The 19,417-nt window shown below is 36.2% G+C and overlaps 1 protein-coding gene across 2 annotated transcripts in view; it reads right to left on the reverse strand.

Moving 5' to 3' along the window:
- Positions 1 to 12,477, reverse strand: part of tmem72 (transmembrane protein 72) — a 35,114-nt gene extending 22,637 nt beyond the window's left edge. The window contains exon 1 of one of the 2 annotated variants that reach the window (XR_006927589.1): positions 12,357 to 12,453. The gene's annotated coding sequence lies outside the window, so the exon portion shown is untranslated. Of the gene's footprint in view, positions 1 to 12,356 lie in introns of both variants that reach the window. The other variant, XR_006927590.1, reaches the window with a different exon arrangement.
- Positions 12,478 to 19,417: the final 6,940 nt, after the last annotated feature.

Consider the following 19,417-nt stretch of genomic DNA (forward strand, 5'->3'; position numbering starts at 1 on the left):
GGTTGTGCCTCATAAAGGTTTTGAATGCATCTTTCTTTCAAAAGAGCACAAGGCAGTTTCAAATCTATTTTTTGCTCAGTGCATTTGGCTCAAAGTGTGAATTTTATTGATTGTGTATGTGTGGAGACAGTCATAGTCAGCAGCAGCTGAGAACTTCCAGCAGCATCACTTTCCCAATATGGTCATTTATGGAGAACAAACGATACTAAAGTCAGGTCCCGCATTCCATCATGATTTATTGATGGTACAGTACTAATACAGAATGCTTAATAAATCACTGATTCATGTATTACTGTTATATACATATAAATGGGCTTACTAACATACTTCAGTTGCATCGTTTGAATACAATTACATTTAAGATACACTGGCCATAACATGTGAACAGGAAGTTTATTAGACTTGGAGCTGAGCATTACATGCAATGATCAGGAGTAATGTAGAGTCTGGAAAGTATCTTATAAAGAGTAAAACAAGTGCTACGGGTGCTTGCACAAATCTTTGGCAAAGTTCCACGCTTATAAAGTCCCATTCCCAATCTTTTCAATTCAATCCTTTAAATTCAATCCAGCCATGTTATCTAAAATTACATGTGTACATGACAGGCAACCCCAGACAGCAGTAAATCACATTTTGTAAATGTCTTACTATCTTTAATAGAAGAAAGTTCAATAAAGTAAAACTGGAATGGTCAAGTTGTTTAACTTGGCCACACAATATGCAGCAGTCCTCAGTTTCAACATGGTCTCTTGATGCAAATTTGTAAAACTTTGTTTGAGCCAAATCTTATGCAAGTCTAAATATAATGTTGTAATGGCTGCAACTTTCTTAAACAATCATTCCTAGACAATGAAACTAAATTGTACCAGAATTATTGAGTGAGATTAGCTTGTCAGTAAAAGTGTAACATTACCCAGTGTTAAGATGGCTGTTAGGGGAAAGAAGAGCTCATCGGGCTGTAAAGATCATTAGAGCACTAACCACACCGGTGGTCGGCTAAAACAGAACTGACAAAGTCGTATTTATTGATCACCTCCGCCGGAGCATAGGTGACTATCAGTGACCTCCCAGTTTAACCTCACAGAGGGTGGTAGATTCGAGGGTCATGGCCACAATTTAAACAATATTCTCCCCCACTCTCACTTTCTTTCTCTTTTGCTTCTACTACTGCTGAAAAGTGTTTGGACATTTAGATGTCATAATTGAACTTGTGGTGCCAATGTGCAGTCAGTCAAAAATAAATGTGATACATGAAATGAATGCCTAAATAATAACTCAAGACATTCATTAAGTTTGAAAAACTGTTTCAAGATGGAAAGTGTTCAGAATAAATACTTAGACCACATACACAGAGGAACATTTTTCCCTTTTTATGCACAGCTCTGAACTTAAAAGATGTTCTGGAAAAAAAGCTTTTTTTGGTAGCTACAAACTGCTGATTAAATTAGTTGTGATGTCTGCTTTTCTAAAGTGTGTTTTTCTTGGAAAGGCTTACACCAGCACAGCTTTGACACTGTTTATAAATTAAAATATACCCATTAAATTAATAGTAGGTATTGCTTATGCTTAGACATTAAGTAAACTGTGCTGTAGAAATAGAAATGCATGGTTGCCAAGCAAGACATGGCATACAAAATATTTCAACGGTTATATATTTGAAGGGTTTTACTATGGAAAGCATCAGAAAAATTTCCACAAATGGCTCGAGTAAGGTTTGCTCAGAGACCCAACAGAGGCTCACTGGCTGCATCTAACCACTGAGCTTCCATATAAACATGGATTATATTTCGGTTTGAGGGCTTGCATATCCTTTCCTGGATCACTGAGAGCATATGATCCTCATAACACTGAGCAAACCGAAAATCTGACACATCCTGCTGTCAGCTGTCATTCTATATTTGAAGAATTACAAATGGTCACAACTGAAATGCAACCATGTAAATCAATGGATCACATAATTGCATTACTGACTTTGACATAATTAAAGTTTTCTCAAAAATGTAAAAGAACAGAATATTATTCATTCGGCTCTTAATAAAAACCTCCCAGGAAACAACCTACTGGCAATGTCGGATTTCCGGTCCCAGTGTGGCAGTGAACTTTGCCTAAAGGTGTGGAAATTAAGTTTGGGTGAAGCAAAGCACTTATATATTCCAAAGCATTAACATACTGGAACAATATTTGCTTTAGGGTGTGGTCTCATTCTTGTTTCACTATGAATTTCATAGTAAGAGCAACATTTTAACCATCAAATAAAGAAATGCCACAGTGCTGGAAACCAGGAACAACAAAAGCCTGAGGTCCTCACAAAGATGACTGTAAACCAGTATTCCATAGCAAAAAAGCCACAGAGTTGACCATCTGTGTCTCTGAAAATAATCCAAGACCCTTGTTTGCATTGCTGTTAGAGATTTCCTATTGGTAGTTTATCAACCAATTATGTTTTGAGGAATGCCGAATAAGTAGGGCATAATTTAATCCATATGGTGAATGCTCAGCAGAGAATCACTGACATGCAAACATTCGTTCTAGCATTATAGAGGCAGTAATAATATGAATAGATGAAGTATATACATTTAGAGCCAAGAGAAATAAACAGGAGAGCAGGGGCATGTGGAGCCAAGGGTGAACCATGCTGCTACACTGCATATCTTGTACACTTGAGCAACACCAGGCTTAGTAGGATGAAAGGACACTGACCTGAACAGGACAGTCTGAATGTAAAAAAAATAAAGTTAGACCATGCTAACTTGCTGTAAGACTGCTGGTGGTTTGCTGTGACTGTGTGATTATGTCAAAACGACATCAAAGCCAGTTAGTTATGTGTAACATGTACTTGCAAATATCCTGATTAATATATGACATTTTTTAAGAGCTCAAGCGTCAATATATCTTTGCATTATGAAAAGCATTTATCCATTTATGATTATGGCATATGTGTAATATATATAAGTGTAATATGGCATGTCCAAAAATAAGACAAATGCACACACAAAAGTGGCATTAACAAATGCATTAAGAATTGCTTAAGCATAAGTAATCACCCCCTTGTATGTGCCTACCTTTTATAATGTTACAACCTGAAATGGGTTGAATTGAAATTAGATGCCATGCACATGCACAGAATATGGAAATTAGTTGAGCTGAATTAGTTCATTTGCAATCAGAAATCACATGTGTATGTGGACACCTGAATATTATACCCATATGTGCCATTTGTTGAGCATCCCAATAAATATTTAGTTTCCCTTTACTTTTATAACAACCTCTCCATTAGACTGCCTATTCAGCCACAAAAGCATTGGTAAGGTCAGGCACTGTTATTGGGTGAAGAATCCTGGCACATAGTCAGCGTTCCAATTTGTCCCAAAGGTGTTCACTGGGGCTGAGGTCAGGGCTCTGTGCAGGCCACATGGGTTTTTCCAGACCAAACCTTGTCTTTATGTACTTTGATTTGTGCTCATTGTCATGCTAAAATAGGTTTGGGCCGCTTATATTAACTGATGAGAAAATGTAATCCTACAGCAAACAAAATATTTTTTAGACAGATCCAACTTTACAGCAGTTTGGCAAAAACCGACATATGGTTGTAAAGGGTAGGTGTCCACATACTTTTTAGTGAGATGTTATGTGATCTCAGTATAAATACTGTTCCAAAAAGTTTATCTTTACAGTGGAAATTAAATATACAAAAAGTATAAAAGAATTCTTGCATTGTTCATATTAATGCTTTCCCTCATAAAATTCATCTTGACAAATACTATTCATCCATCTTTCCAGAACATTTGTAAACACATTTTTTACCATACGACCAAACATTTCTGTGAGAGAACTTAAAAACATACATGAAGAATGCTGCTTAGACATATGCAGTGAATGTGATAATCAACCTCACTGAGGGAATGTAAGAACAGAAGAACCACTCAGTCACTGATTGACAGGCCACAATACTTATTTTGCGGCATTATTTCTGGCAAGGGTTCAGTTGTCTTTAGGCTGTGTACTAACATGGTATAGTGTTGTTTTAGTTCCAGTGGCTGGTGTTTCACAATGAGAACTTTTCAAGCTAGATTGTCTACTGGGATTATCTACTCACTTTCTTCTGTTTAAATATTTGAAATGACAACAGTTTGAAGCTCTTGAGGTTATGTGGTAAAATATAAATCATGTCCTCATAGTTTAAGAAATTAATGTTATTTTTTGGTAATACCTGATGCTTTAATACTAATGTACTGAGCAAAGAAAGACCACAGTGGTAAGCAACAAGTTTTGATTATATATAAGATATTAAGTAAACTGAATACAGTGCATAGATGTTCTATACTGCACATATGTTAAATAGTATTAGAAAGTGTCATCAAATGGAGGTAGAGCTACTTAAAATATAACTGGTTTCTATAAATCGATTACACATACATTATCCAAGGGTTAGAAAAAAAACAGTAGATACAAGAGCCAGGGGTATATGAAAAGATTGTTTGAAACTGATCTCTTCAAATCACAACACATAGAGCAAAGTGACATTAGTGCTGATAAGGTTTATTTATCCACATGGTTTTTATACGACTATAAAACACCAACCAGCAGACAGACCCATCATGTCTCCCCCATGTACTAAAGTGCTGAAACCTGTGCCTATGATGCACGTTTCCTGGCCCCAAACTCTATGCCCTGAAACCCTATAAGCTCCTGGAGGCCCCTAAACACAACACATAAAACACTTCACTCCTCTGACTGACATCCACGCTGAGAGATGTGAATCTCTTTGATCCCTTAGGTTAAGAAGTCTCTTCATTTTTAGAGGGTTATAGTTCTGATTGTATAGTGTAGATGGATTTGTCATCATAAGAAATTAAGTAGTGCACTCCATTTTATACGCAGAAAAGCTTATAGCATTTTATCTGCATGGTTATCCAGGGAATACATACTGTCAGGGATGCTTAGCAGTAGAGCAAACAGTGATAAACAATGAATGGTGAGATGAACCTTCATGTTTGGGTTCACTGACTGACAGGACTCTAAGTAAAGCTTCTGTCCTCCTGTTCTGGTAAAAGCCACCCTCATTCACAGGGTAGTAAAACAATCAGGTTGTGCCATATCTCCCCCTGATCAGCCAGAAGGGAATGTTAACATCCCTTAATATCACAGCATTCCTCACTCTTTACTGTGGTTTAATCGGGAACCCTGTGGACAGCTAAGAGTGCAATGGTTTACAGAGGAAATTGAAGCCTAACACTGATTAAGGAACCAAGTATTTTCTTAGTGCCATTAACAGTCAGGGATTTCATTACTCAAAACTAACACTAATCACTTCCACAAACACCTAAGAAACACACTGAACTGTAACAGCTGACATTTGCCAAATTTATGCTTTCAGAATTGCTGGAACTTCATTATGTTCTTTATTTGTGGTAAATATATATGTAATAAAAATATATGTATACATATGTATGCAAAAAAAATAAAAATAAATATGCAATAAGCTATTTAAATTTAATTAAACATTTTGTACATTTGCACTCGTTTTAAGTTTTTGTTTCCTTACATTATTTTGATCTCCGAAGATAAGTTGTATCTTAATTTTTTCCTATTATGTTTCTGAGTAGGAAAGGAGCTGCTGAGTCATACAGGATAAGATGTCTCATTTGCCTCCCAGATAAACTAAACTATTAGCTTTTAAAATTCCCCACAAATCTAAGGAATTATGTTGACTAAATGTGCGTTATCATTTGGAAAGTAACTAGTTATTAAATGTTATCTTTGCAGCTCTCTTAATTTTTGTTTTCGTATTAGTTATCAGAATATCTTCCTTATATCAATCTAGTAATTCAGGGTATGATGAACTTGTTGTCAGCTATTACCATCTGGTAAAAAATATTTACATTGCACTCTTATACTTGGTTTTGTTTAAGTATAAATCCATTTTGACTTTAATACCAATAGATTTTTGCCTCTGTAATTTTGAGTGAGTATGCTTATTACTTAAATAAAGTTTTTCCTCAATCTTTCCACTCCTGTCAATTTCTGAGTTAAGTGCTATTATAGTCTGCTTCTGAAGCGAAAATGGTTTATACTCTTTTTTTTCCGCATATGTGAGATGTCAAAACTTTCTGACATAACCTTTGCCACCATGGAATGTTAATAGATCTTTCGATATATTTGCTTAAATTTGTAAACACCTTTAGCATGTTCCATCTTCATTCCACCAGCTGCACAAATAAGAATTGGTCGACCCAAAGGGAATATGTGTTTCAATTCTTGTGCAAGCGCAGTGTCAATGACTAAAGAGTCTTGGACCAGCCGGGAGTTCACTTTCAATATGTATTCTGGGAAGCACTTCCTAAAAAAAAGTCGGATGTTAATTTAGTTTTTCATACGAAAATTATTAGGGTATGTTTTACTTGGATAGAGTCCTGGCATTAATAGATAGAGTACCAGAGATTTACTGTATCTGTTATATTTAGGAAGAACTCTTTTTTCATGGATATCTGTGATATTTATAGCACTGTTTAGCCCAGGATGCTGATTTCTCAATCATTCAGAAAGAAACTTAGTTATAGACTAGGAATTGCTGTGCTAAGACTGTTTTACTCTTCAAACGAGACTATAGAGTGCAACAGGAAACCATATGAATCACAATTTAACACCTGAGCTTATTATATGAGCACAGTTCAACTCAGCAAAGTGATAAAACCTGAGTGAGTAAACCATGACATTTTCCTGTTTCTGTGTTTTACTCCACAAGCCTTGTTTGTGCAAATGTGGGTTTTTAATGCCCAAAGAGCTGTTGTGGAATGTGAGGTTAAACTGACCTTTCATGTGGTCACTCACTTATTTTATGGCTTTATGTGTCTTGTAATGATCATAAACTCTTCCCCTGCCACTTTCCCTCTCTTTCCAGGAGTGCTTATCTCCCCACTGACCCATCAATAAGTGTCGTTTTTGAAGAGGCACACATAAACAATGAGCTTCACAAAGTGCAGATCTGTGGTCTGTCACCAGGCATCATGCTTTATCTAAAAGACTGATCCTGGAAATAGGCCGATTAAGCTCATAGCTGCTCAGCAGAGCCTACTCTCTAGCGCGAGAAAGCGTGCTGAGGTTATTTTGCTCCCACAGGCCCAGAACAGCAGGGAAGCAGACAAGCAGATAGACACAAACAGCTACACAAGTTCCAGGCTAGAAAACAGCTGCACAGTAAAGAGTTCATTACTGAAGCAGATTGGAGCATTTCACTCTCAAAAAGAACAGCATCAGCATGGAATAAGGATCAAAAGATATGGACTTTTTTATTGTTATAAGTATCAAACCACTTTTCCGAAGTATATAGATTTGGTTTACCACCATCAATCATCAAAAACATCCTTTTAAAACATCCATTTAAATTACAGTGCTTGGGAGATGTGCTATTGTCTCTATAACAGAAAACTGACATTGTTTAGTAAATATAACTTGCTCCAGATTAAATAACTTTTGCCAAATCACGGTTGCGTTATTGAAAACAGCTCCTTCAGTATTACATCCACACAACACGCGGTGAGCGAAGATGCATACTGAATGCAATCCCTGACTCTCGTCTTAACACCTGGGCCGAGGTCACTGAGAGATACTTCTTGTGCTTCCTGTGGCATTCTATTACGTTTTTAGAAGCAATCCAAGGTGCTGGAGGTGATCCTCAGTACAGATGGTTTTGATAAGTTTCTCACTATGCCAGTCCTCAATATAAAGCATTCTCCATCATCGCTGGCTGATTGTGTTACAGATTACTGGCAAAGAAAAGCTGAAATGACATTGCTGTGGCCACTTCCACCATCCGCTGCACAGCTTGCTGGTTCTCACCATGCTGTAATTCATACCACATGGAGCTACAGCCTGCCTGTGTCCTTCCCTGATAAAAGCAGAATTCTGTTTCATTTAGAGCATTGCCAAGCCGTTCTCTTTTGTTCCCCAGTAAATCGCATTGTGACACCAGGCAGCCTGTGGTGGGGAAAAAAGATGTAGGAGTGCGCACAAGGGCTGTGACCCTCAGCAAACAGGTTTATTCCTCGTTTTGAGTTAATGAGATTCAAGTCAGAAGACAACAGCTGAAAACCCAGGCTTTCACAGGCATGAGTTTCAAAGACAGGCCCATTACTATAAACAGCAGATTATTTTCCCAGCAGGCCTCCTGGACTATTATAATTTGTTTTAATGAGGCTGAATTCGAAATAAATGGCTTTTCCTTACATTTGTCTGAAATAAAAGCAGGAGAGTGAAAGAAAATGCCAAAAAGGAAGAAAGCCTTATTTTACATTCACCCATAGAGCCCCAAAAATGCACATCTAGCCTGCTGCTACAATGACAGCTTTTGTGCTGTAAGTCAAGGGTTAACAGAATTCTGTCAGTATCCGGAGACGACCCTTCTCCATCCAGTGAAGTGGTCTCCAAGCATTTCATTCTTGTGTTCGTCTTTTAGGGCTAACAAGAAGGCCCCTTTTTGTGTGCAACAGGCCAACAACGGCACCCTTTTTAACAAAACCTTGCCGACCAGACGGATTTCCCCAGCTCTCTAAACATCCAAAGGCTAAAATCTATTATCTGTTTGTACTTTTTTTTTTACAATGAAAGCACTGGGAAAGGGGAGAATTATTTTGACGAACAGACATTCGTTGCAAATTCCTCCACAGAAAACGTGTCTGCCAACAACATTGACTTTGCATTTGCACCCTAACCGTGCAAACCATATATTTTGTATTTCTCACAACGGCTTGCTTTTCTTTGTGCTGTCTTGTCAACGCTGCATAATTCAAGCTTGCATTGCTATATCAGGTCAAGGATCTTCGTTCCTCTGGTCAGAGCTCTTGCTGTGTGAGAGGAGTGGGCACTGTCAACACCTTCTGTCTGCCAATTGGCATCATCATCTTTTCAGACTATGGCTACATGACAAGATTTTTAAAGGCTTAGACAATATGATCTTACTGTTGGATTTGTTTGGCACGATATAGACACAGATACATAGAAATTGTAATAAACAAATATATATTTTTTCTAAATACAATATATTAAACATTTAATCAAATATTTTTGTTTCCCATATTCATTCTGAGTAAATAATTTAATTAATTAATTTACTAATTTATTTGTTGATTTGTTGATGATATATTTGATTTATTATTATTATTAAACAAAAAATATTGTTAGAGTACATAATAAACTGAACACATCAGGTTTACAGTAAATAAATTTGCTATATGGAAATTAAACAATTAATTTATTCATTTATTGAATTAAATATACTATATTTTATAGCCCCGAGTAAGCTGTAAGGCTTAATTTGCTATTGAGCTGTATATATTGAGGATGTTGGTATTTGGTGGTGCCTGGTTGTCTTATTCGTTTGGTTTATGACCTCCAGATCGGAAATGTTGCCAGGTCTGGTCCCTGTGCCTGCGCAGCGGAGGGGCAAGTTGAAAAGTGCACATATTTAAGCCTCCCCCTCTCTTTTACAATAGCTACATCAAAGAGCACATGCAGGGATGCAAATTGGTGTTAAGTGGGGGACCTCCTGCGGATGCGTGCCCTCTCCATCATGATAAGAACATGAGGAAATCTGGATGGGATTTTATGGAGGCCACCACGCTGGAGCAGGGCTTCAACCATGCCAGATTGCTGATTCATGCCAAAGTGCATTCTCGCATACCTAAAATACACAGCTGCCTAAACATCAGAGTCGTGTCACCATAGTCAAATTGGGAATAGTGTATTCATATATATATATATATATATATATATATATATATATATATATATATATATATATATATATATATATATATATATATATATATATTAGGGCTGTCAATTGATTCAAATATTTAATCACAATTAATTGCATTATTGTTTTATTGTTGAACATAATCTCATATTTTATTTGTTCTAAATGTACCTTAAATTAATACTTTTCAAGTTTTGAATACTCTAATCAACATGGGTATGGACAATTATGGATGCTTTATGCAAATGTATTTGCATATTTATTTATTTAATTTTTTATAAGAAATTGTCAATGTATTTTATATATATATATATATATATATATATATATATATATATATATATATATATATATATATATATATATATATATATAATGGCAGTGATGTTTGTTTGTACACATTTTTTTACACACAGTTATGGTCAATATTTTTCGAATCTTTTCTACAACAATATAGTCATATTAATAATTACAATGTTCAAATACAATGATTGTAGATTAAACTAAAGAAATTTGTGAAATCTGAGAGAATGGAATGTCCCTAAACAAATATGATTTTTGAAACGTAAGTAGTGGAATCATTTGTCCAAACAAAAATTTAATCTGATGGCTTTTTATTTTCCAAACTAATAATAACAATCTGTTGAAAAATTATAGAATAACATACTAAGAAATGTGTGTATACACCGTATACAGGCAATAACATATAAGTGCTGATGGAACCTCATGCATCTTCCCAACCAAACCAAAATAGTGACAAAAAAAAGGGAAAAGACATTGTGAAGACACAGTGGAGTTAATTGAGAACAGAGCGTGGCCATGAGCGGTTAATCAAACACAGCTCTGGAAACACTGGAGACAACCTCTGCTTACCCTCATTCCTCTCTCCTTTCTTTGTCTAGGGTTCGTCAGAGTGAGATTTTATATCTCTGTCTTGCGCTCTCTGTGGAGTCAGGATGGCCTGGCATTTGGGGTAACCAGAGTAAGTAACCAGAGTGCTTGGCTTCACGGTAGAGGAATAAGCTGAGAAACTACCACAACATTGCAACAATACCATATTTGAAAATGCAGAAGCCTGTTGTGTATGCAGAATTAGGAACCACACAAAGCTGGAGCAAAAACAATCAATTCAATTTAAACAGTGAAGCCATTTTGGGTAAACTGGTCTCACCAAAATGGCTGTTAGAAATCTCCACAATGCATTATGACGTAGAGGCAAGTACCTAAAAATGGAGTGGTGTCCTTAGACCCCACCACACACAGAAAAGGCCTATAGATTGTATCTAAATGCAACAACAAGTGTATCCTCTAACTAACTAAGAAATAAGTTCTAAAAACATAAACGACTGAAGTTCTCTGTAAACAAATAAAAAAAGTTTCGGTTTTAAATTTCTTTGCATGTACATTAAATTCATGTTTAGAACACTACTATAATTACAGGATATTTGTATAAAACCAAACTGGGAAAAGAAAATGGGGGTGGGGGTGGGGGTGGGTGAGCATTCTTATCAACAATCTTGATGGACAGCTACTGCCTGGACACAGATGCACCTACAACACACCCATAAACTCTTTTATTCTTTAAGATGATGCCAAGTAGTGCTGTAAAGTGTTAACAGATGCCAATTTATGAAGCACACAGAACTAAAGCCTGAGTGTGATGGACAGCAAAGAGAAAAGAAGGAGTGACAGACAGCAACACACAACTCTGGAAAAAGACTCTGTAATGTACTCTGAGAGAAAGAGCTTTACTTATACACTTTCACTGACACATGAAGAGCCCATCAACTGTGTCAACAAGGCCTGTCAGTGGGATCAGTCGTGTTGTTTTACCTGTGATCTTTACTGAAATGAATTTAAGCCGATCTTGAAACCGCTAAGGCTTTAATTACAGCTTTAATTAATGCTTGCATGGTGTCTTTAGAGTAAGAGACATTTTTCTCACTTTCTCACATATATTTTACCACTAATCTTTAGATGTCAATCAACTTATTTGTATAGTGCGTTTTACATTTAAAATGCGAAAAAGCACAACGTTTGTAAGTAATAAAGAAACAAGGCATCATTTTACAAACAGCCATTAAAGCAACATAAGTAGCAGTAAAAAGCAAAAGCTATAATAAGAATAATGAAAAGAAATGTTTTACAATGTTCTTATTATACTTTATGCTGATAAACTTTAAGATAAAATCAGTGTTTGACTTCCTCTAAATTGCCAGCCGCTGGGTTTCTTTGCTGGATCATAATTATCTACAGTTACACGAAAGAAAAAGGATAAAAGACACATTTCCTCTAATGCTGTGCCAGATGAGGGAGCTTACTTACAGATTAAAGCTTCTAAGAGTATTGCACGTTTGAAGCAGGAAACAACTCAAACCTGTGAGTCAAATGGTTTTTAAGTGACAGCTGCTTGTGATTTTTTTTTTTTTTTTTTTGCTTTAGATAAGGAGAATTAAATAGCCATGTTGTTTATTACTCCTTGTAATTCAGGAAAGCAACTTAACTGCTGTCCACTAGTTTGTGACACCCGGTCTATGTGTGTGTGTGTGTGTGTGTGTGTGTGTGTGTGTGTGTGTGTGTGTGTGTGTGTGTCATACTTAACCTGTATTGCATGGCTGCTTTCCCTCTCAGAGCTGAATGACATTTAACAAGCTTTTCTAAACCAAAGTCGCACCGGTGTTGTCCACAAAAATCCCAATCTGAAAGAGTTAATGGATAATGTTAAGAGGAGGAATTCTGTGGTCTGATTTTGTGCCTGAGGTGGTCTCTTGTGGTGCTGGTTTTAAATTTCTGCAACAAACTATAGTCCGAACATTGTCTGAACAGTTAAACTGTTTATGCCTCAGAAGCAAAATGTTTGTGTTCCTTGTCTGACCACTGTTTCTCTTTTCTGCGTAGAACAGAGAATGATCTCAGCCCACAAGAATCCCACCTTCTCTCTGAAGCAGATCATTGCCTAGCTGAGAAATGAGTACGACAAATAAATGAATCTGAGCTGAACTTTGATGAACTCTTCACAGCTTCTAATTTGTTAATACAATTACCATTTGTTTAGAATAACCTTTGCAGTATCAAATTATTTATAGCAGTTTTACCATTCAAGGCCACAGAAAAGGAAGGAGGATGTTGTTCTCTTACAGCAGGATACCACACTTAATGACTGGAGCTGACTGACATCCATTCCAATGAACTGGTCAGTGTTTTCGGTAGGCCTTCGGGGACTGATACTACTGACTGATTTATTCAAGCGAACATTTAGCCCTGTTTTACGTTCAAAAAAGGCACTCACAACACAGTGCTTCTATACCATGCTGACTGCTACTGTCAACAGATCAGTCTACACTTAGCATGTTGTCAGCACACCGATGTAAGCACTGTTTATGTCAACACTCAGTTTCTTTGATTTCAGCAACAAATACATCAAAGCCTATAGGAAGTGAGCTTATCATTATAAGTTGACAGGACACACACGAAAAAGCAGAATTCAATTACACATAACACATCCTGCAGTTAAAAGAGATGCAGTTCAACTAGAAATTATATTTCTGGCTACTATTTCATAGAATTTTTGCAGGAAAAAAAAAACTTACGTTTTTGCTGTGACTGTGTGGTCATGTGAACAAAACCAAAAAACACATTTCAGCATGTTGTGCACTAAAATTGATATGTGAATGCAAGTAAATATGTGACATCATGCAAATGCTCTGCTAAATAAAACCACACAACCTTACTGTAGAAAATTAAACAACGAAAATAAACATTATTTGAACCGTGTCCAAATGACACAAAAACATTGTGCATGAAATAGCAAAATGCCTCGCAATACATGTGAAAAATGTGTAAAACACAACGTGTAAATTACTTTTGTTTACTTTTGTAAATCTTTGCTGTAAATTTCCACAGCTTACCTTCTGTTTTTATGTTGAGATATGAGAGTTACTTGTGAAGTCCTCTTCCCAGCAAACACCAGGGCCTCTTAGGTCTTTCGGAATTTCCAGGAATTCTTATTTCACAACAGAGGATGCTGACCAATGATCTCAGAAAAAGGTCAGAAAAGAAATTGCATTAGTATTCCAGCTCTTTAGAAGAATGAGCTTTTCTAAAAGTGAAATATAACATTTGAAAGATTTGGGAAGTGTTCTTGAAGCTCTATACCCAGGTATCATTTTAAACTGTTGGATTCCTAATCAACCAACAACTTTCTGTTTCTAGATGTAGCTTTCACTTGATGTCTGTTTCCAATAAGAAGCCCAGTCATTCTAATCCCCCCATGCTTTACTGAATTTGAGATCTTGTGCAACTATGCATTGTCTTGTGCTTTCACTATTTCAACCATAAAAGAACCTTTTTCCTCCATGAGTGCAGTGCTGTACCATCTGTTGATCGGCCCATCTGGTAGCCTATGTAGGAAACGCTTGTGTCACACCAAAGGAGGTAAAGGAAGAAGCACAAAGGCTCAGTTCTCACCACTGCAGGTCCACAATAAGACAGCAGCAGTCATCCCCGCTGGGGCTGATACTTCAGTGCCGCCCTCTCCCCAGGGTTAGCCTTACATGTTGGCCTTTATCTGAGTCTAGAAGACTTCCCTCTTATTATGAGTGCAACCATTCAGATGCTGCTGCACCACTGAGCCAAGCTGTGACATGCGGTTGTCTTCGTATATATGAAGCATTATATATGTTTGAATATAGTTTTTCCTCAATAAAAATGTGCTACAGGTTGTAAGCAGAGCAAATAAATCTGACCATGTTGCAATCAAATTTTATATTGAAGTTAATTCTTTGCAAAAGTGTGTATTTATAAGTCAGACATGAATTCGTGTGGTGAAACAGTTGTGAATGATTAGGGTGAACCATAAATCTTTCTTCTCCTCTCTGGTTTAATGTATATGCAGAAAAGCGAAAGTGTAACAAATCCTGCAAAGAAAAACAGATCTACTGTATTAAACATCCCACTGTTCTTTCTGCTAGAGCTTTAAAACAATGCCACACAAAATGATAAATTAGCCACAGCCAAGTATTCAAAAGTTTAGATAAAACAATTAATACAAAACAAAGTTAGGAATTCATTCATGTCTGGTAAACATTGTACTCCTGAATAATTAACTTATTGTGTCTTCTACTATAAACTGTCTTCTAATGCAGGAGGTTATGTAACTACAGTTGGCATTGGATCCAAAAAGCCTGTTGCTGGCATTATATACACATATCAATGCCTGTTGCACAATGTTCAAGACTAACACTTTTTACTTTGCTGTATCAACAGAATGCAGATTTTTATTTTCTTCTTAATGTCACTGAAATGCCTTAGAGAATAGGGAATTTGAAATGCTTTAACTCACATAGTTGTACAGAATGTTTCAATTTGCAATGTACCATGAATTTTCTTGTTAAGACAGAACACTAATAACAGGTTCCAAATTGTTCTGCCAAAATAGCTTGCAGAAACACCGATCAATTAAGCAGTGCTTTGAGAAATCCAATTATTTGCTCTGAAGTAAGTTAATTATGTGTCCATATTATTCATGCACAATATTTAATATATAATATATTATATAATTCAATCCTTAAATTGTGGATACAAATAGCAAAGTAACACAACGGTGGTTTCAGTCTGTAAACAACAATAGAACTTATCTCACTTATCCTTCTTATCTGACATAAAGATATGAGATTAGGTCAAATTCTTGACACATTCATTTGCAATTCTATGAGATGTACCATGGCATCTCATTTGGTGAGCTTAAGTGGCTTCAACATCCATTTAAATCATTTCAACTTAATGATTTGATATAGTTTATGACAATGACGTCTTTTCTACCATCTGATCACACCTCAGCTAAGACAAAATACCTCTTTATATCCACCATTACATTCAGAACAAAGCAAAAGAAAATAGTCCTTACCCTTTCAGAGAACTGCGACATCTCCCACATGACAGAAACATTTTTACACAGAGTAACTTAGTAACTCAGTCAGACTCTCACATCATCTGCTATTCATGGTGACCGCAACAGTTTAATGCACAATCCAATAACATTCCAGACTCAACATATGGACTGTCTACTTTCTATCTGTATTTAATTCATACAAGGTGGTGTGAGACAGTATTGCTAAAATCTTACTGAAATGTCATACATCAATAATTGCATGAATCCTGAAAGAAATATACACATGGTTTTAAGTTACTGTTATATTTCTCACATTTTTCAAATGTAGTGTGTTTTTATTTTCACATTAAATTTTTATTTACACATGATGCATTTTCTCCCTATGTGATATTCTCTTTCCCCAGTTCATTTCTTTTCTTTTTATCCATATGTGAATTTTTATACATTTTTATAGCCATTTTTTTTTTTTTACATTTAATTTTGTTATGTGACTTTTCCCTTCATATTACATATTCCATATATTTTCATGATTTTCATGATTTATTTATAGTCTCATTTCACATGTGGTTTCATTTTTTCATGGTTGGTCACATTTTTCACTTTATGTCACATATTTACTTGAATTTCAGGTGTTTTCTGATGTTTTGCACAGTCTCACATGTGAGAAACCTATGCTCATATGGAATGTGCTGTGATTTTTTTTCTCCTTTCAGCACACATACAGTCTGAATTAGCTTTATAAATCCAATAAAGAAAAAGTGTGAGCCGAGACACATTTTAACTAAACGGTCATGTTTTTAATTTCAGGTGATGTTTAAGTGGATATAAACTGCACACTGATGTACAGAAATGGCACAGGGGGTAAGCTCAGACTAAGATGTAAAAGTTATTAGGGTTGTAAAGGTGGAAAGATAGTGTTTTGTTTGTCTTAGTAATCAAAGGCCACTTTGAACTGTGCCACATACAATACCTTCTGGAAGACTAACACGGCCATTCTCTCATGCATGTGATTTTCTGAAGAGGATCGGCTGCACAAATATGGCCTCTTCTTGGGCTGTGAGATAAGTAAATATGTGTGGTGCTTTTAGTTTTTTCAGTTTGCTCTTGATCTCTGGTTCAATTAAATTCACTCCCCCAAAAATCATCACTCTCAAACTGTAGTTGCCATAGAACCAAACAGCAACAGCAGTTGTCATGTGCATGATCCCACACAATGTCTCAACAGTTACATAAGGCCACAAGAAGAATCTGGCATGCATAAGAGGATCACATTAAGCAATCAATAAACCTCAAATAAAATAACAAAAATGATTAAAGAAGGCAGTGGGGGTACAATTAAAAAGGCACAACAAACTAAAAATAAACATATGTGCATGTTTCCACTGTCATCATAATTATTTATTACTTCCTTTGTCCTAATGATCAAAATTAAACCCTGTAATATTGAACCCTATGGCAGGCATGTACTGTCCACTGTGTGAATGTTCAACTTCAACTTGTGCCTTTCAACTTTCGGCCATCAGCATCCCTGCCCCCTTTGAGCACCCTCATCAGAACTTAACTGCAGTCGGACCCTCATTTCCATCTCAGTCAGAAAGCTGGTCGATGATTACAGCGCAAAGTGTACAGGACAAACGGCTTCCTGTGGGGAACCTATTACAGAGGCAGATTCCCACATTTAGCCTTGTGAATCACTATGAAAATACAATCCATACTCATCTGCTAATGGAAGGGCCAAGATATAAATATGTGTAAGGAAGAGTGACATTCATACACAATTTTGAAAACCTAAATTAATCCATGTGACAGATATAGCTATAGATATAGTGAGTAAATTAACAAATTAACAAATTAATTATCTTTCCATATAAATCAGGTTTAATCTGTAATTATCTGCAATGCCACACACTATGAGCAATTACAATTGTTTAGTCATCTACTGTACATGTAGTTTAAAATGATACTGCATGTGGCCTAAACTGGAAGGTTTAAGACATTCGCTATGTTTGTATAAGCTATGTTTGTGGGACTTTTTTTTCTCTTTTTTATTGTTGTAAGTTTAGTTTGTACTTGCATGTGATATTGACTTACAAAATATTAACAAACTAGCATCCAACCCCCATGACCCTGACCAGGCAGTTATTAAAAATGAATGAATAAACACTATAAAGGGCTCATGTTAATTTATCGGTTCTGAGAGCTTCATATGTGACCACTCAGCATGCCGTGTGAACCTTTCTGGCAAGCTTTCTTTAAAAAACAAACATACAAAATAAATCCCTGCATTACAAGACGGATTGTCTTTTTTAAAGAATGAAACATCATTGCCAACTACAGGAATTGCCAATCATTTAAAAAAAAAAAGAAAAAACACCAAAAACTTCACAATGAAAAGCACTGACTGGAGAAAAACCTTTTGCTCTGCCTGTTCTTGATTGCTTGCACTGCTATTTATTCCAGAATATATATTAGTGTTTTTTTTGTTTTATCTAGACACATGTATCTAGTTTTGAATCAGTATATGGAAATTAGATTGACATATTTTGAATCCTCAGATAGAAAAGTGACATGCGTTTGATTACCTCATTTTTTATTGCAAACAGGAAAGCTATAATATAAACTCTTTGTTTATTTTGTCAGGTTCTCACAGTGGGCACAATGGGGGAGTGTTTAATTTTGAAGTAGCCTGGGCTTGCTGCCCTGTGGTCTGAGAGGAGCTCCATCATTCTGCAGGATCTCAGGGGGCTTGGATTCAGCAGGGCTTGGCAATATCCCAGCAGACCATGCCAGTGTCACAGATAACACCTTCATCTCTTACACTCCCTTTGGCCCTGTGTTTACTTATCTCAGGGGTGCTGCTCAGCAAGACTCATCTTCATATGCAGGACTTACAGGGACAGGGGGTAATCAAAGACTGACCTCACACTTCAACGTAAATGGCATTTCCCTCATTACAAGTAGATGATAGCCAGAACAGTTAATGAGCTTTAATCCAGAAAGTCCTGATAAATATCACATTACCATAATGATGGTTCTTCAAAAGTCATTTGAAATGCATTGCTGATCTAAAAGACCTTGAAAGTGTAACAAAAAAAAGTTGTCATGCCACTGAAAGTCTAAACTGTAAACCAAAACTATATACAGTTGGTGGATCTAGTGTATTGTCCAAATGAAATGGTTTCCATCTCCACATGATGTCAAATCTAACTGCCTCTCTACAAAGTAAACTCAGTTTATTTGAATCACAAAGCACATTTCTTACATTGAAACATTACTTGTCATTGAAAGAGTAAAGGAATTTGCTGTGTTTATTATGTGTATTAGCTTTCAAAGTTATGTTTGAATAACAAATGAAGTTTTGAAAGAGTTATGATTTTTCATCATCTCCATCAAAATACTCATTAGGGTGACTGCCAGGTTATCACAGCAAATCTGCTGCATTCTTACATTTCAGATAAATAATGCATAAATGAAAGATTGGGCTGAGTAATCCAAGGTGTCTATTAGAAGCGCTTAGACGTGCTTGGGGTTGTTTTACATGGGACCCTTGATAGCCATGCAGCACAAGATTGACATTGTTTGCAATAAAGCAAAATGGAAAACAACTAGAAATGAAATCTTTGCATGTAAGTTTATGGTGTGCTCTGGTGTGATAACAGACAGTTTCTTTTGTCTGGGTCAGCATATGGCCAAGCTTTATTCATCAGCAGCATTGTTGATCAGCTTTCAAGAATAATTCCCAGACAAGAGAAAGCACACAGCATGCTGCACCA

This window comes from Silurus meridionalis, chromosome 2, assembly GCF_014805685.1.
Source record: "Silurus meridionalis isolate SWU-2019-XX chromosome 2, ASM1480568v1, whole genome shotgun sequence".
Classification (NCBI taxonomy): Eukaryota; Metazoa; Chordata; class Actinopteri; order Siluriformes; family Siluridae; genus Silurus; species Silurus meridionalis.